The 16,679-nt window shown below is 34.4% G+C and overlaps 2 pseudogenes; one reads left to right on the plus strand and one right to left on the minus strand.

Annotated features, from left to right (window-relative positions):
- Positions 1-4,364: 4,364 nt before the first annotated feature.
- LOC125618250 lies at positions 4,365-4,466 on the minus strand (annotated as a pseudogene).
- A 1,017-nt stretch (positions 4,467-5,483) lies between these two features.
- On the plus strand, positions 5,484-6,422 carry LOC107139841 (annotated as a pseudogene).
- Positions 6,423-16,679: the final 10,257 nt, after the last annotated feature.

Genomic DNA, 16,679 nt, shown 5'->3' on the forward strand with positions numbered 1-16,679 from the left:
TTTTTCTTCTTAGATTTTTATCTTTTTCAACCTCCAAAGAATATAAGTCTATAGACTCAGTTGAGGTGAAAAAAGGGTGAATTGAAGGAATTAGAAGAGACCAATGAGCAATTGTTGGATGGCAAAGGAGAGGAGGAGAAAAAAACATGACTATCAGGAATGTGAAGTACATGTGAGAACATACCTTTAAGAGTATTTTTAAGAAGTTTTATGAAATATCCCACTAGATCATTAGTTACACTCCCATTGTTTTATTTCAAAAATTTAATCAGCTCTTATTATTAGTACTAACTACATCTGTCTCTGAGAATTTCTGTACTATATAAAAACCTCAGGGCAAAACTGGTTGACATGTAACTTATTCTTCAATTATATCTAAATAAAACATTAGTGTCTTAGTCCATTTGTGGTCCCATAACAAAATATTTGAGACTGGATAATTTATAATGAGCCCAAATTTATTTTCTCACATTTATGAAGGCTAGGAATTCTAAGACCAAGGTGCCAGCAGGTTCAGTTGTACAGTGAAGCCTGCTTTCTTCTTTCAAGAGGCACCTTGTGACTGCATCTTTCAGAGGGGGGGAATGTTGGGTCCTCACATGGCAGAAGGTGGAAGGTGAGAGATCCAAATGCTGAATAAAGCCTCTTTCATGAGGACCTCAATCTTATTCACTGGAGAGGAGCCCTCATGGCCTATTCACTTCTTAAAGTCCTGACTCTTAGGACCACAACGACCATTAAATTCTGATAACTAAATTTGGGAGAGTACACATTCAAGCTGTAGCAACTATTTTTTTTTTCTTTTTCAAAATTTAAATAATTATGTTCATTTACTTTAATATTCTATTAGCTGTGAGTATCTAAAATGTTATAATTTCATTCCACATATTCTTTGGGTATTAAGACTTTCTATAGATATGAAATGATGGATATTGAAGGAACATCATAGTTTTTTATTACTCTTTGATGAATCAATGAATTGGAACATTTAATAATTACTCTTTTTCACCTATTATTTTGTATTTTTAGAAATATAAAATATATTTTACTTATTACTTTGTATTTTTAGAAATAGAAAATTTTTAGATGGGTCCAACTCTAGACCCATCTAATTTCCACTTCTGTTAACTCAATCTTCTATTTATTACTCTTCTTATTCAACAGAGAAAATGGATTAAAATTAAAAATATTCAATCATCACTTGTGAGTATCATGACCCACCATTCTCCCTTTTATTGTTTCATTGTACTTCTTTCACACCATCACCCTTTTCCGTAAAGTAATCCAGTTCCACTGGCAAATTATCTTTTTGCTCTTGTCCCTATTGGTTAATAATGGATATAATATTGGACATGTAGTAATCCAGTATTACGTGTCAGGAATCCTTTCTCTTTCCCATCCAGTGGATCAATTAATAAGATGATATAAATATGGAATGAAAATGAAGCAAGCAAAGAGGAAAATTTATCTTTCTGGATGTTCAAACCTTATAGACTGAAGATGGCTCATTTTGTTCCTTTCCAAGTGAAGAAATAAGGTAAGTTCTAAAAACAAATTGAAAGATGAGGAAAAAAACAATACAATATTTGATTGTTTAGTAAGTCACAACATGGCTAATCACTTGGGGGAAAATTACATATTCTTATACCTTACACCAAATTATGATTCATATGGGACACAGATGTAAACATAAACAAAGTAAATAATAAAATTATTGGAAGAAAATATAAGTAACATATATGTCCAGATCAGGGTCATAAGAAAACCTTAAATAGTCCTGCTAAATTTAGAAATCATGAATCAAAATCAAGAATATATTTTATGATGTAGTAGAAAATTTTTCTAAATATCAGTACTATTATTAGTATTAAATATTAAATCACAAAGTAACATTTCTAAGATATAAGGCTTCAAAAGACTTAATAACAACTAGATGTTAAGCACATGCAAATATCTTAGGAAAGATAAGAATTCAGCAAACATTTTTATCCAAAAATAGCCAATAGGCAGTAATATTGAATTTATTAAGATTAAATTACAAATACACATTGAAGAAATTTCTATATCATTAGCAACCAACATAATGTGAATAAAATGAACAAAAACCAAAATATTTTTTTGATCATTATTTTTGGCAAAGATACTATACTGATTTGCATCTTGACCTTGGAACTATAATGCATTGTCATTCTCCAAGGACACTATCCTAATTCCTATGTGCACTAGTTAGCTTTTGTTTTGTCAATAACATAAATTACATTTTACTTTCATTAGTGACATTGAGGCAGGGTCACCAAGGACACTTGTTTTTTTAAGCTTAGTTAATCCTTCCTGATACAGGATGACCATATAAAAGATTCTCCATCATGCTTGTGGTGATACTCTTAAAGGACTCACCCTATTTCAATCTTGTTGAGATTGGACCCTTAGGTTTTAAAAAAATTAAAGAAATTTTTGGTTCTCCCCAGATAATTTATTACTCTTTCCTTCTCTTAAGCCATACAAATTTGCAGAAATAATTTCCTTTTAAAATTTAAGCTGATATTGGGATTTGTGATAACTGTTAGACATCAGGATATAAAACTTGAGGTAACCTGCTATATATATTTCTACTGCTCCCTTTGAGTGCCAGTTCAATAAGAAAACATGACTAGATTGTATCCATATCACTACTAACAAATTTTACTTGGTTGTGAATTGCACTAATGAGGCTGTGGATAAAATAAAACTAATGCCTGAGTGACAGACTAAAGTGTAAGTAGTTTCATATTTCTCAAGTCAATTTTTCTTTTGTAAATTTGGTTAAATGAGATTTTTCCTGTCACTATTGGAGACAGATAATACAAATATTGATATTGATATATGTGTATGTGTGTGTGTTTAGTTTTTAAGGATATGAGCACTTAATTTCATTACTTGAATGTTATTTCTTTGTTGAGATTATTAACCACAGGCACAAATTAAGAAGACTTTAAACCTGTTTATGAATTGAAAAAATTTCTGGGTAACAAAATGGTCAAATACAAAAAGTATTCTCACACAGTTACAAGACTAAGTTGATATAGTGCTGTAGAAAAGTTATTAGCTAATATCTACAAACTTTTAAAATAACTTGTTACCTTACTTTTATCATTTTTTACATGATCTATATTAGAATTTAAATGACTAGTTGGGCAGATGAAATGCCTAGTCTGAGTAATTATGTCATAATGCTCAAAATTTGTACTGAACTGTCAGGGAAACACATACCTGTTTTTCTACTGAAGGAGCTACCTTCAGTATGAGTGTAGTACCTTCTATATGGGCCACAGGAGTAAAGACTTTTCTCAAGTAAAGAATACATCCTGGTATTTGTCTATCAATATCTATGATATATACATTCAATATCCAGAGAAATATATTCTAGGAAGTGGATTAAGATATGCATCATATTGTATAACAAAAATATCACAGTTTAAGTAGGCAGATTGGTAAATAGAAATACAAAACAGCTCTGAAATAGAGATGATGGTTCTAAAAATGCAGTGGAGGTGGTTTTAGCTACTTCTACAGGAATTGAGATGGTATGTTAGGACCTACTCTAGATGCAGTATGGAATATGGATTAAAATGATCAGAATAGAAGATGTAAAGTCCAGTTAGAGAATTAATTTTTCATTCTGAGTGTAAAATCAAAATGATAGAAGTGAGATGGAAGCATGAAATGGAAAATATGAATTGTGTTTATAATATATTAAGCATCTTAAGAATGTAGATCCTAAAGAAAATGGTCATTATTTAGATGTGCCCAATCATGTGGGATAACTTTTGAGAGAAATCAGCACAGTTTTGGGTTTGGCAAGAGGAATAACATTAATCATTATGCAAAAATAATGATTGTGGGCTAGTAAATAAAAAAGTCATATATATATATTTTGTTTCAGAGAATAACAGCCAGAATAATTAAATGCAGGAAAAAGTATAGCGTACTATAGACTCCACAGAAATTAAAAGGGTATATATTGGGATTGGAATGTAGCCCAGTGGTAGAGTACATGCCAGCAGGTGCAAGGCCCTGGGTTTGATACCCAGCACTAAAAAACAAAGAAGTATACCCACACAAAAACAAGGTGAATTTATGATTTGATTCGAAAGCTTTATAAAATAGCATGGCTTTTGAAATACAATGATTGAGTGTATGTAAATCTGGGCTGCACTAAATCAATATAACTTGTGCCAAGATTTTCATTATATTGCAACAAACTACTTATAGATAAAAAGAATTTTCTGTATTGATCATTACCAAAAAGTATAGAAATAAGGAACTGTTATGAAATATTAAAGGGTCAGATGAAATGACCAACCTCCATAATTTTTTCTGTATTTATAGTTTTTAAATTAAAAAAATATTTTTTCTTTCAATTTTCTTAACATGTATTAATTGTACATATGCTACACTTGATCTTAGCCAAAAGGCCGAGAAGCGATATTATTAATTATACATATGAATAGGGTTGTGTGAGATATTTGCACTAATCAAATCCAACCTCCCTTTACCTGCCCTTGCACCCACTCTTCTCAATCTCTAGTACTCACTATTCTACATTCAGGTTGACAATTTTTGGCTTCCATGTGTTAAAATATGTAGTAGTTTTCTTTCTTTCTGTGTCTGGCTTTTTACACTTAACATAAGGCTCATTCATATAGTTTCATCCATTTTGCTGCAAATGTCAGGATTTCATTCCCTTTTATGGCTGGACAATATTCTATTGTGTATATATGCCACATTTTCCTTACCCAATCATCTATTGATGGGCACCTAGACTGATTCCTTATCTTAGCTATTGTGAATAGTGATGCAATAAACCTATACAGGTAGTTATTTCTTTGGTGAGTTTATTTCATTTCCTTTGACTGCGTACCCAGAAGTGGCATATCTGGATCACACTGTACACCTACGTTTAGTTTTTATGGAACGTCCATACTGTTCTCCACAATAGCTGTGCTGATTTACATCCCTAAGAGTTCCTTTCTCTCCACATCCTTGTAGTATTTGGGTATTTTGTTTGTGTTCTTGCCTTTTTGGTAATAGTTCTAACTGTGGTGAGATGGTGTCTCATTATAATTTTCATTTTCCTTTCTGGGAAATGTCTAGTGATTTCCTCCTCTGTAATTCCTGATATTTCTAAAATGTGTGCTTTCTTTCTGTTAGTGATTTTGTGTGTGTGTGTGTGTGTGTTTGTTTTATTGTCAGCCTGGTTAGAGCTTTATTAGTGTCATGCATCTCTCAAAAGTCAATTTTGCATTTTGATAATTTTTCTCTATTGCCTTCTTCAGTTTCAATTTTATTGACTTTATTGTCCTTATTATTGCTTGTCTTAGTATACTTAGTTTTACCTTTTTTTAAATTGTACTTCATTGTCAAAGCTTATAAGTATTGTTTTTTCTTCTGTTTAGGTGCTTTGACTTTTGATATGCAGATTGCCTAAAACATCAAAATCAGTTATGATAAATCACACAGCAATAACAACATTCATCTTGTTGGGACTTACAGATGACCCACAGCTGCAAATTCTGGTTTTTATCTTTTTATTCTTAACATACATTCTGAGCGTCACTGGTAATCTGACTATTATCGTTCTCACCCTGACGGATTCCCATCTTAGAACACCTATGTATTTTTTTCTTCGAAACTTCTCCTTCTTAGAAATCTCATTCACAACAGTCTGTGTTCCCAGATTCCTCTACAGTATATCAACTAGGGATAACACCATAACTTACAATGCTTGTGCCAGTCAAATATTTTTTATTGGACTCTTTGGGGCCACAGAGTTTTTTCTCCTGGCTGCCATGTCCTATGATCGATATGTGGCCATCTGCAAACTTCTTCATTACATCACCATCATGAACAACCAAGTCTGTGCCATCCTAGTCTTCTGTTGCTGGATCTCAGGGTTGGTGATCATCATCACACCTCTCAGCATGGGCCTCCAGCTGGAGTTCTGCGACTCCAATGTCATTGATCATTTTGGCTGTGATGCATCTCCTCTTTTTAAGATCTCATGCTCAGATACGTGGTTTCTAGAATAGACTGTTATTATTTGTGCAGTGTTTACTTTTATTATCACACTAATAGGTGTGATTCTTTCTTACATAAATATTATTAGGACAATTCTACGATTCCCTTCAGCTCAGCAAAGAAAAAAAGCTTTTTCTACCTGCTCCTCCCACATGATTGTGGTTTCCATCACCTATGGCAGCTGCATCTTCATCTATGTCAAGCCTTCAGCCAAAGAACAGGTGGACATCAATAAAGGGGTATCTGTGCTCACTACATCTGTTGCCCCTTTGTTAAATCCATTTATTTATACGTTGAGGAACAAGCAAGTGAAACAAGCTATCAATGACACAATCAAAAAAATTGCCTTTATCTTACACAAATAGGAATATCCTGGATATAAGCAATTAAATGAAAATGAAAAGTTACTTCCTTTATGTCTTTTTTGAAGTTTCACTAGATTAGCCGGATTAACTTTCTTATGGTCCTTTATTGATTTGTGACAATTTTGTGATTTTTTATACTAATTTCTTATATGTGACAGCAGAATGCATTACAGTTCACATTAAACATATAGGGCACATTTTTTCATATCTCTGGTTGCAAATAAAGCATATTCATACCATTTGTGTCTTTATACATATACTTAAGGTAATGATATCCATCTCATTCCATTATCTTTTTTACCCCCATGCACCCTACCTTCCCTTCCCACCTCTTTGCTCTATCTAGAGTTTGTCTAATCCTCTTATTCTCCCTCTCCCAACCCCACTATGAATCAGCCTCCTTACATCAGAGAAAACATTTGGCATTTGATTTTTTGGGATTGGCTATTTTCACTTAGCATTATATTCTCCTCTCCATCCATTTACCTGCAAATACCATGATTTTATTCTTTTATTGTTGAGTAATATTTCATTGTGTATAAATGCCACATTTTCTTTATCCATTCATCTACTGAATGGCATCTAGGTTGGATCCACAGTTTAGCTATTGTCAATTGTGCTGCAATGAACATTTATGTGGCTTTGAACTGTAGTATGCTGCTTTTAAGTCCTTTGTGTTTAGACTGAGGAGTGAAATAGCTAGGTCAAATGGTGGTTTCGTTCCCAATTTTCCAAAAAATCTCCATACTGCTTTCCATATTGTCTGCACCAATTTGCAGTCCCACCAGCCATGTATGAGTGTACTTTTTTCCCCACATCCCTGTCAACACCTATTGTTGTTTATATTCTTAATATTTGCCATTCTGACTGGAGTGAGATGAAATCTTATAGTAGTTTTGATTTGCATTTCTCTAATTGCTGGAGATGTTGAACAATTTTTTCATATATTTGTTGATTGATTGTATATTATCTTCTGAGAAGTGTCTGTTCTGTTTTTTTGGTGTTAAGATTTTTGAGTTCTCTATATACCCTATAGATTAGTGCTCTATCTGACATGCATGTGGTAAGAATTTGGTCCCAATTAGTAGGCGCTCTATTCACCTCACTGATTGTTTCTTTTGCTGAGTAAAAAGCTTTTAGGTTTAAATCCATCCCATTTATTGATTCTCAATATTGATTCTTTTGCTATAGGAGTCTATTTAAGGAAGTAGGGGCCTAATTTGACATGATGGAGTTTAGGACCTACTTTTTCTTCAATAGATGCATTGTCTCTGGTTTAATTCATAGGTCTTTGATCCACTTTGAGTTTTGTGCATGGTGACAGATAGTGGTTTAATTTCATTTTGTTGCATATGGATTTCCAGTTTTCCCAGTACCATTTGTTGAAGATGCTATCTTTTCTCCAATGCATGTTTTTGGCACCTTTTTCTAATATAAGATAACTATAATTATGTGGGTTTGGGAACTGTGACCACCCACAGAACAGGCGCAGCGGCCTGCTGAGAGGCAGAGATGCCCCCTCCCCCCGCGCCTGCAAGGTAGGCGGAACTGTGATCACCGATGGAAAAGGCCCAGTGGCCCGCGGAGGGGCAGAGCTGCCAATCACGCCTGCAAGGTAGACGGAACTCTGACCACCCACAGAACAGGCCCAGCAGCCTGCTGAGGGGCAGAGCCGCCCCCTCCCCCCCTGCAAGGTAGGCGGACCTGCGACCCACCGGCAGAACAGGCCCAGCGGACTGCAGAGGGGCAGTGCCGCTGCCTGCGCCTGCAAAGTAGGCAGAACTGCGACCACCAACAGAACAAGCCTAGCGGCCAACAGAGGGGCAGAGCCACCGCCCGCGCCTGCATGTAGGCGGACCTGCTACCGACCGGCAGAACAGCCCCAGCGGCCTGCCTGCGTGGTAGGCACATTGCCCCAATTGGAGGAGGGGCAGAGCCGCCGTCCGCGCCTGCGAGGGAGACTTTGCAACTATACAAGAGCAATATAAATATATAGGGGGAAAATTCAATAGCACAACAGTTTCACCAAGCAGAAAGAAACACAAACAGTATGAAGAGACAAGGAAAGAAGGACCACAAGCAATGCTGGTCAACTCAACTTTAGAAGAGGTAATAGCTGCAGNGTTATAAATGAGAAAAACAAATTATGTGGGTTTGTCTCTGTGTCCTCTGTGCTGTACCCATTGGTCTATGAGTCTATTTTGATGCCAATACTATGCTTTTTTTTGTTCCTATTGCTCTGCAGTATATTTTAAGTTCTGGAATAATGATGCCACCTGCTTCACCTGCTTTTCTAAGGATTGCTTTAGGTTTTCTGGGTCTCTTATTTTTCCAGATGAATCTCATATTGTTTTTTTTATTTCTATGAAGAATGTCATTGGGATTTTGATTGGAATTGCATTAAATCTGTATAGTGCTTTTGGTAGTATGGTCATTTTGACGATATTAATTCTGCCTATCCAAGAACAATATTTTCATATCTAAGGTCTTATTTGATTTCTTTCTATAGCATTCTGTAGTTTTCATTGCAAAAGTCTTTTAATATCTTTTGTTAGGTTGATTCTCAAGCATTTTATTTTTTAAGGGTATTATAAATGGGGTAGTTTTCTTTGTTTCCCTTTGAGAGGATTTGTCACTGATATGCAGAAATACCTTTGATTTATGGGTGTTGATTTTTCATCTTGCTACTTTGTTGAATTCATTTACTATTTCTAGAAGTTTGCTGGTGGTTTTTTTTTTTTGGGTGTTCTATGTATAGAATCATATCATTGAAAGATAGTGCTAATTTGAGTTCTTCTTTTCTTCAATCTATCCCTTTAATTTCTTTTGTCTGTCTAATTACCAGTGTTTTAAGAACTATGTTAAATAGAAGTGGTGACAGAGGAATCGTGTATTGCTCCAATTTTTATAGTAAATGCTTTCAAATTTTCTCCATTTAGAATGATGTTTGCCTGGAGCTTAGCACAGATAGCTTTTATGATGTTGAGATATGTTCCTGTTATCCCTAATTTTTCTAGTGTTTTGAACATGATGGGAGCTGTATTTTGTTGAATGCTTATTCTGCATCTTCTAGAGATGATCATATGATTTTTATCTTTAAGTCCATTGATGTGATAAATTATGTTTATTGATTGCCATACATTTAACTAACCTTGCATCCATGGGATGAATCCCACTGGATCATGGTGCACAATCTGTTTGATATGGTTTTGTATTTGATTTGCCAGAATTTTATTGAGAATTTTTGCATGTATGTTTATTAGTGATATTGGTCTGAAGTTTCCTTTTTTTGATATTTCTTTGCCTGGTTCTGGAATCAGGGGAATATTTCCCTCATATAATGGGCTTAGAAGTACTCCTCCCTCTTTTTCTATTTCATGAAATTATCCATAAAGCATAGGTATTTGTTCTTCTTTAAAGGACTTGTAGAACTCAGCTGTGTACTGGTCTGATCCCGGGTTTTTCTTGGTTGGTAGTCTTCAGATGGCGTCTTCTATTTTCTTGTTTGAAATTGATCTGTTTAAGTTGTGTATATCATCCTGATTTAATTTAGACAACTCATATGCCTCTAGAAATTTGTTGATGCCTTCTATATTCTCTGTTTTATTAGAGTACAAGTTTTAAAAATAATTTCTAATTATCTTTTGTATTTCTGTAATGTCTGTTGTGATATTTCCTTTTTCATCACGTATGTTAGTGACTTCATTTATTCTCTCCTCCTCTTTGTTAGCATGGCTAAGGGCGTGTCAATTTTATTTATTTTCATGATGAACCAACTTTTTGTTTTGTCAATTTTTTTCAATTGTTTCTTTTGTTTCAATTTCACTGATTTCAGCCCTAATTTTAGTTATTTCTTGCCTTTTACTGCTTTTGTTGATGATTTTTTCTTCTTTTTCTAGGGCTTTGAGACGTAGTGTTAGGTCATTTATTTGTTGACATTTTCTTGTTTTAAGGAATGAACTACATGCAATGCTTTCCTCCTAGAACTGCCTTCATAGTTTCCTGGAGATTTCCATATGTTGTATCAGTGCTCTCATTTACTTCTAAGAATTTTTTAATCTCCTCCTTGATGTCTTTTGCAGCTCATTGTTCATTCAGAAGCATATTGTTTAGTTTCCAGGTGTTATAGTAGTTTTTATCTTTTATTTTATCGTTGATTTCTAATTTCATTCCATTGTGAACTGATAGAATGCAGGTTAGTATCTCTAATTATTTTTTATTTTCTAAGATTTGCTTTGTGGCACAATATATGGTCTATTTTAGAGAAGGATCCATGTGCTGCTGAGAAGAAAATGTATTCACTTGTTGAAGGATGAAATATTCTCTATATGTCAGTTAATTCTAAGTTATTGATTATATTATTGAGTTCTATAGTTGTTTTTGATTTCCTATTTACAGAATATTTTGCCAAGGATGTTCTGTAGTGTAGGTTTTTTTTTTTAGCTGTAATTCTTTTTGACTTTTGTTATTCATGGAAGGTTTTAATTTCATTATGAAATCTAAAGCTTAATTTTGCAGGATATAAGATTCTTGGTTGGCATCCATTTTCTTTCAGAGCTTGGTATATTTTGTTTCAGGATCTTCTAGCTTTCAGGGTCTGGGTTGAAAACTCTGCATATAACCTAATTGTTTTCCCCCTATATGTAATATATTTCTTTCGTGGGTTTTATTATTCTCTCTTTACTCTGTATGTTAGGTATTTTCATTATAATGTGCCTTAGTGTGAATCTGTTGTGATTTTGTTCATTGGTATCATTTACATTCCCACCAACACTGTATAAGAGTTCCTTTTCACGAGGAAAGATGGTGGAATTGGGCTAATCAGGGACTCTGGAACTCTACACAGCCCTGAAAGAAGCAGTGAAGGAGCAGCTGACTGGAGAGGGGGTTAACAGAGTAAGTGCTCTGAAACTCAATATTGAGCAGTCTGAGACTTGGAGAGGCTTGAAGTTTGATCACCAGAACTGAAAATAAGGACAGTATTTTTAACGCTGAACCTGAATCAGGTTTGGGGAAGTGGACAGGGGTATCAGAGAGAGAAAAAGGAAGAGAAAAGGCACATAAATTCACTTCCTTGCCAACATCTGGAAAGAAAAACAGAAACAATTAAAACATGAGAGAAGCAGAAGAGTCAGTGAAGGAGATAAAGCTGTTTAATTTAAATTGTGAACAGGAAGCCATTCAAAGTGTGGCAGGCATTTTGTGTAATATATACTTGGTCAGCCTCCCTAGAAAAAATTAAATCAATACAGCTTCTCCCCAATTTCAGATAGCAACAAATAAAACCAGAGAGAGCACATCTGCAGCAGGAAATCTCAACAATCCATCTAGAAAGAAATTGCAGCAGGATGGCTATTACTTGAAAGTTGCTGAAACCCACAACCACAACACAGACAAGGGGAGTGGGTTGGATCTGACCTAGGAGATGTCACTCCCTGGAAGTGCTGGCCTATCCCAGTGCTCCACACAACCTCCACAGAAGATAGGACAGAGAATGGAAATAAGGATGGCTGCAATTTCTAGCTGTGAGCACTGAGAGGTTTTATGCAGTTGAGGCAGCAAACATCTCTGTCCTGGAAGTGGATACTAATAAAATTAAGAATAGAAAGGAATACAATGGATCAATAGAACTAAGAGTCTGTTTTTTTTTTAAGGATAAATAACATTGATAGACCCTTAGCAAAACTAACAAAAATAAAGAGAAAGAAGTCCCAAATCAACAATTAAGAGGTTAAAAAAAGGAGATATCATCACAAACACTTCTGAAATTCAGAGGTTCATTATTAGGAATTACTTTGAAAATTTATACTTCAATAAGCTGTAAAATCTTGAAGACATTGACAAATTCTTAGAGACAAATGACCTACCCAAATTTAAGCATGATTACATAGAAAACGTAAAGAGAACCATATCAAACCATAAAACTAGGGCTGGGGATGTGGCTCAAGCGGTAGCGCACTCACCTGGCATATTCTGGGTGATGGGTTTGATCCTCAGCACCACATAAAAATAAAATAAAGATGTTGTGTCTACCAAAAACTAAAATAAATAAATAAATATTGGGAAATTCTCTCTCTCTCTCTCAAAATAAAAAAAAAAAAAACAATGACACTAAAGCAGTTGTTAGAAGGCCAGAACCAGATGGATTCTAAGCTGAGTTCTACCAGTTCATTAAATTATTTCATGAGATAGCAAAGGAGAAAAAAACTGTCAAATTCCTTCTATAAAGCCAGTATAATCCTGACACCAAAAGCAGACAGTAACACATCAAGAAGAAAAAAACTTCGGACCAATTTCCGTGATGAATGTAGATGCAAAAATCCTTAACAAAATATTAGCGAACCACAATCAAAAACACATTAAGAAGATAATCCACCATAATTGGTTGGGTTTCATGTCAAGGATTCAATGTTGTTTTAACATGCACAAATCAATAAATATGATTCACCACATAAATAGAGTTAAGGAGGGCTGGGGCTGTAGCTCTGTGATAAGAGCTTGCCTCACATGTGTAAGACACTGGGTTTGATATAAAAATAAATAAAGATATTGTGTGTCCACATACAACTAAACAAAGTTAATAGAGTTGAGGAGAAGTATCTCATGATTGTCTCAATAGATATAAAAGGCCTTTGATAAAATATAGCACCCAGTCATTGGTTCTCCCTAGCTGGAGAAACTAGGGATAGAAGTAAATTACCTCAATTTTGTAAAGGTTATATATGACAAACTGAAGGCCCATATCATTTAGAATGAAGGAAAACTGAAAACATTACCTATAAAATCAGGAACAAGACAAAAATGTGCATTCTCAAAACTTTTATTCAATATAGTCCTTGAAACGTTAGCCAAAAAAATTGGACAAGAGATAGACTATAAAGGACATAAATAGGAAAAGAAGAAGCCAAATTTCTCTTTTTGCTGATAACATAACCCTATATTAGAAACAACAAAAATTCCACCAGAAGATTTCTAGAACTTATAATTTAGCAAAGTAGAAGGATACAGCATATACAAATCAATTGTTTTCCTAAATTCCAATAATAAATCTGCTGAAAAGGAATTAGGAAAACTATCCCATTCACAGTACTCTCAAAGATTTTTTTAAAAATAATTGGGAATATAACTAACCAAAGAGGTGAAAAACCTCTGCAATGAAAACTATAGAACACTGAGGAAAGAAATTGAAAAAGACAATTAGAAGATGGAAAGACCTCCCAGGTTCTTAAATAGGCAGAATTGATATTGTCAAAATGGCCATACTAACAAAAGTTCCATGCAGATTAAATGAAATCTCCATCAAAATACCAATTATATTCTTCACAGAACTAGAAAAAACAGTTCTAAAATTTATAGACCCAGAAAGCCAAATACCAAGCAAAAAAAGCCTGGCTGGAGGCATCATCACAATACTGGACCTCCAAGCATACCATAGAACTATAGTAACAAAAACAACATGGTATTGGCACCAAAACAGACATTAAATACCAACAGAATAGAATACAAGACACAGAGAGAAATCCACATAAATAGAGTCATCTGGTGCCAAAAACCATACATTTGAGAAAAGATTGCCTTTTAACAAATGGTGCTGGGAAAACTTAATAACCCTATGTAGAAGAATAAAACTTGACCCCTATCTATCATCTCACACAAAAGTCAACTGAAAGTGGATCAAAGACCAAAGACCAGAAATTTGGCAACTGTAGAAGAAGATGTAGACCCAACACTCCAACATGTTTGTATAGGCACTGACTTCCTTAACAAGACTTCTAAAGACAAGAAACAAACCAAGAATCAATAAGTGGGAGAACACAAAATTAAAAGTTTGTGCAGAAAAGGAAACAATTAAAAGCTTGAAGAGAGAGCCCACAGAATGAAAAATTTTGCCACCTGCTCCTCAGACAGGAGATTAATATCCATAACATATAAAAAAACTCAAAAAAGCTTAGTACCAAAAAAACAAACAACCCGATTAATAAATGGGCAAACTAACTAAACAGATCCTTCAGGAAAGAAGAAATACAAATGGCAAGTGAATATATGAAAAATGTTCAGTATCTCTAGCCATTGGGGAAATGCAAATTGAAACTACATTGAGGTTTTCTCTCCCTCATCAGAATGGCAAAGTTCAAGAATACAAACAAGAGCAAATGCTGGATGTGGGAGGAAAGGTGTGCTCATAGATTGCTGGTGGGACTGCACACTAGTACAACCACTCCAGAAAGCAGTATGGAGATTCCTCAAAAAACTAGGAATGGAAGCATCATATGACCTAACTACCCCACTCCTTGGTATATATCCAAAAGATCTAAATCAGCATATTTTAGGTAATCAGCCATATGAATGTTTATAGCAGGTACAATCACAATAGCCACATTATGAACCAGCCCAGAAGCCTGTCAACCGGTGAGTAAATAAAGAAAATCTGACATATAAAACTCCATTTTGAGTTTTACTCACCATAAAGAAGAATAAAGTTATGATATTTGATGATAAATGGATGGAACTGGGGAGCATCATACTAAGGACATGATCCAGAAAGTCAAGGGTAGAATTTTTTTTCTCATATGTGAAAGCTAAAACAAAATAAGGGGAAAATGTGGGGAAAACTCCATAAAAATACAAGAGAGATCAGTGGAGTGGAAGAAGGGAATTGAGGGGGAGGGAAACAGACTGGGAAAAAGGAGGAGTGGTGCAATTTGATATAATTCAACATTCCATTATTATAAAAACTCTCAATAAACCAAATCCAAATGTAAGTACAGGAAACAGCTGATTCTACTGAATGAGGACAGTTTGAAGCTCTTCTTTTAAGATCTAGAACAGGACAAGATACTCACTTTCACCATTCCTATTCCATACAGTGGTGAAATCCCAGACACAGCAATTAGGCTAGAAAAAATAAAGGGCATACAAATTAGGAAGGAGAATACTAGATTGTCCCTGTTTGCAGAGACAATTTTTATATAGAAAAAAACAAAATACTTTTCTAAAAAATGTATTAAAACTGATTAGCAAATTCAGTAAATTTTCAGGATACAAAATTAACATACAAAAATTAGTAGAATATCTAAAAACTAATAATAAACTAGCTGAAAAAGAAATCAAGAAAGACATCCCATTCATAAAAGCTATTAAAATGCAAAATTTGAAGGAATAAACAATGGAAGCAAAAGATCTCTACAATGAAAACTATAAAACAATGATAAAATAAACTGAACAAGGCCCAGCAGGTAAGGATATTTCATGTTTCTGGATTTGAAAAATTTATATTGTTAAAATGCAATGCTACCCAAATCATTTACAGATTCTGTGCAATCCCCATCAAAATACTAAACATATTCTTCACATAACTGCCAAATAGGCAAAAACAATCTTGAGCAAAAGAGGCAAAACTGGAGCAGCATAATACCTGATTTCAAAACATAATATAAAGCTATTGTAACAAAAACAGCCTGGTACTGGCATCAAAGTAAATGCACTGACCAATGCAATCGAAGAGATAAGGTCGAAGTAAATCCATAGTTATACAGGCAACTATTTTTCATTAAAGTTTCTAAGAATACACAATGAGTAAATGACAGTCTTTTCAATAAATAGTGGTAGGAAAAACATGTATCCTCATGCAGAGCAATAAATCTAGATCCCTACCTCTCTCTATATACAAACATAATTTGAAAATGGATTTAAGACTTAAATGTCAGGCCCAAACATTTGAAACTACTAGCCAACATAGGGAAGCACTTCAGGATATAAGTTCAGGCAAAGTTCTTTTTGGGTAATTCACAAAGCACAGGAAACAAAAGAAAAATAAACAAATGGGTATTCTATCAAATGAAAATTATCTTCTACACTACAAAGGAAATAATCAACAGAGCTAAGTAAAACTGAAGAAAGGGAATAAATATTTCAAACTATCCATTCAACAAGAGATTAATAACAAGAATATATAAGGCACTCAAATACTCAAAAGCATAAGAAGAAAAAATCCAATTTTAACATGAGCAAATGATCTGAATAGAAATGTCTCAAAAAGAAGACTGGCAGCCAGGTGCCATGATGAGCATCTGTAATTCCAGTGACTTGGGAGGCTGAGGCAGGAGGAATGAGAGTTCAAAGCCAGCCTTAGCAATGGTGAGGCACTCGGTGAGACCCTGTCTCTAAATAAAATACAAAATAGGGATGGGGATGTAGCTCAGTATTTGAGTGCCCTGAGTTGAATCCCCAGTACAAAAAAAAAAAAAAAAAAAAAAA

Source organism: Marmota marmota, unplaced genomic scaffold, assembly GCF_001458135.2.
Source record: "Marmota marmota marmota unplaced genomic scaffold, marMar, whole genome shotgun sequence".
Lineage (NCBI taxonomy): Eukaryota > Metazoa > Chordata > Mammalia > Rodentia > Sciuridae > Marmota > Marmota marmota.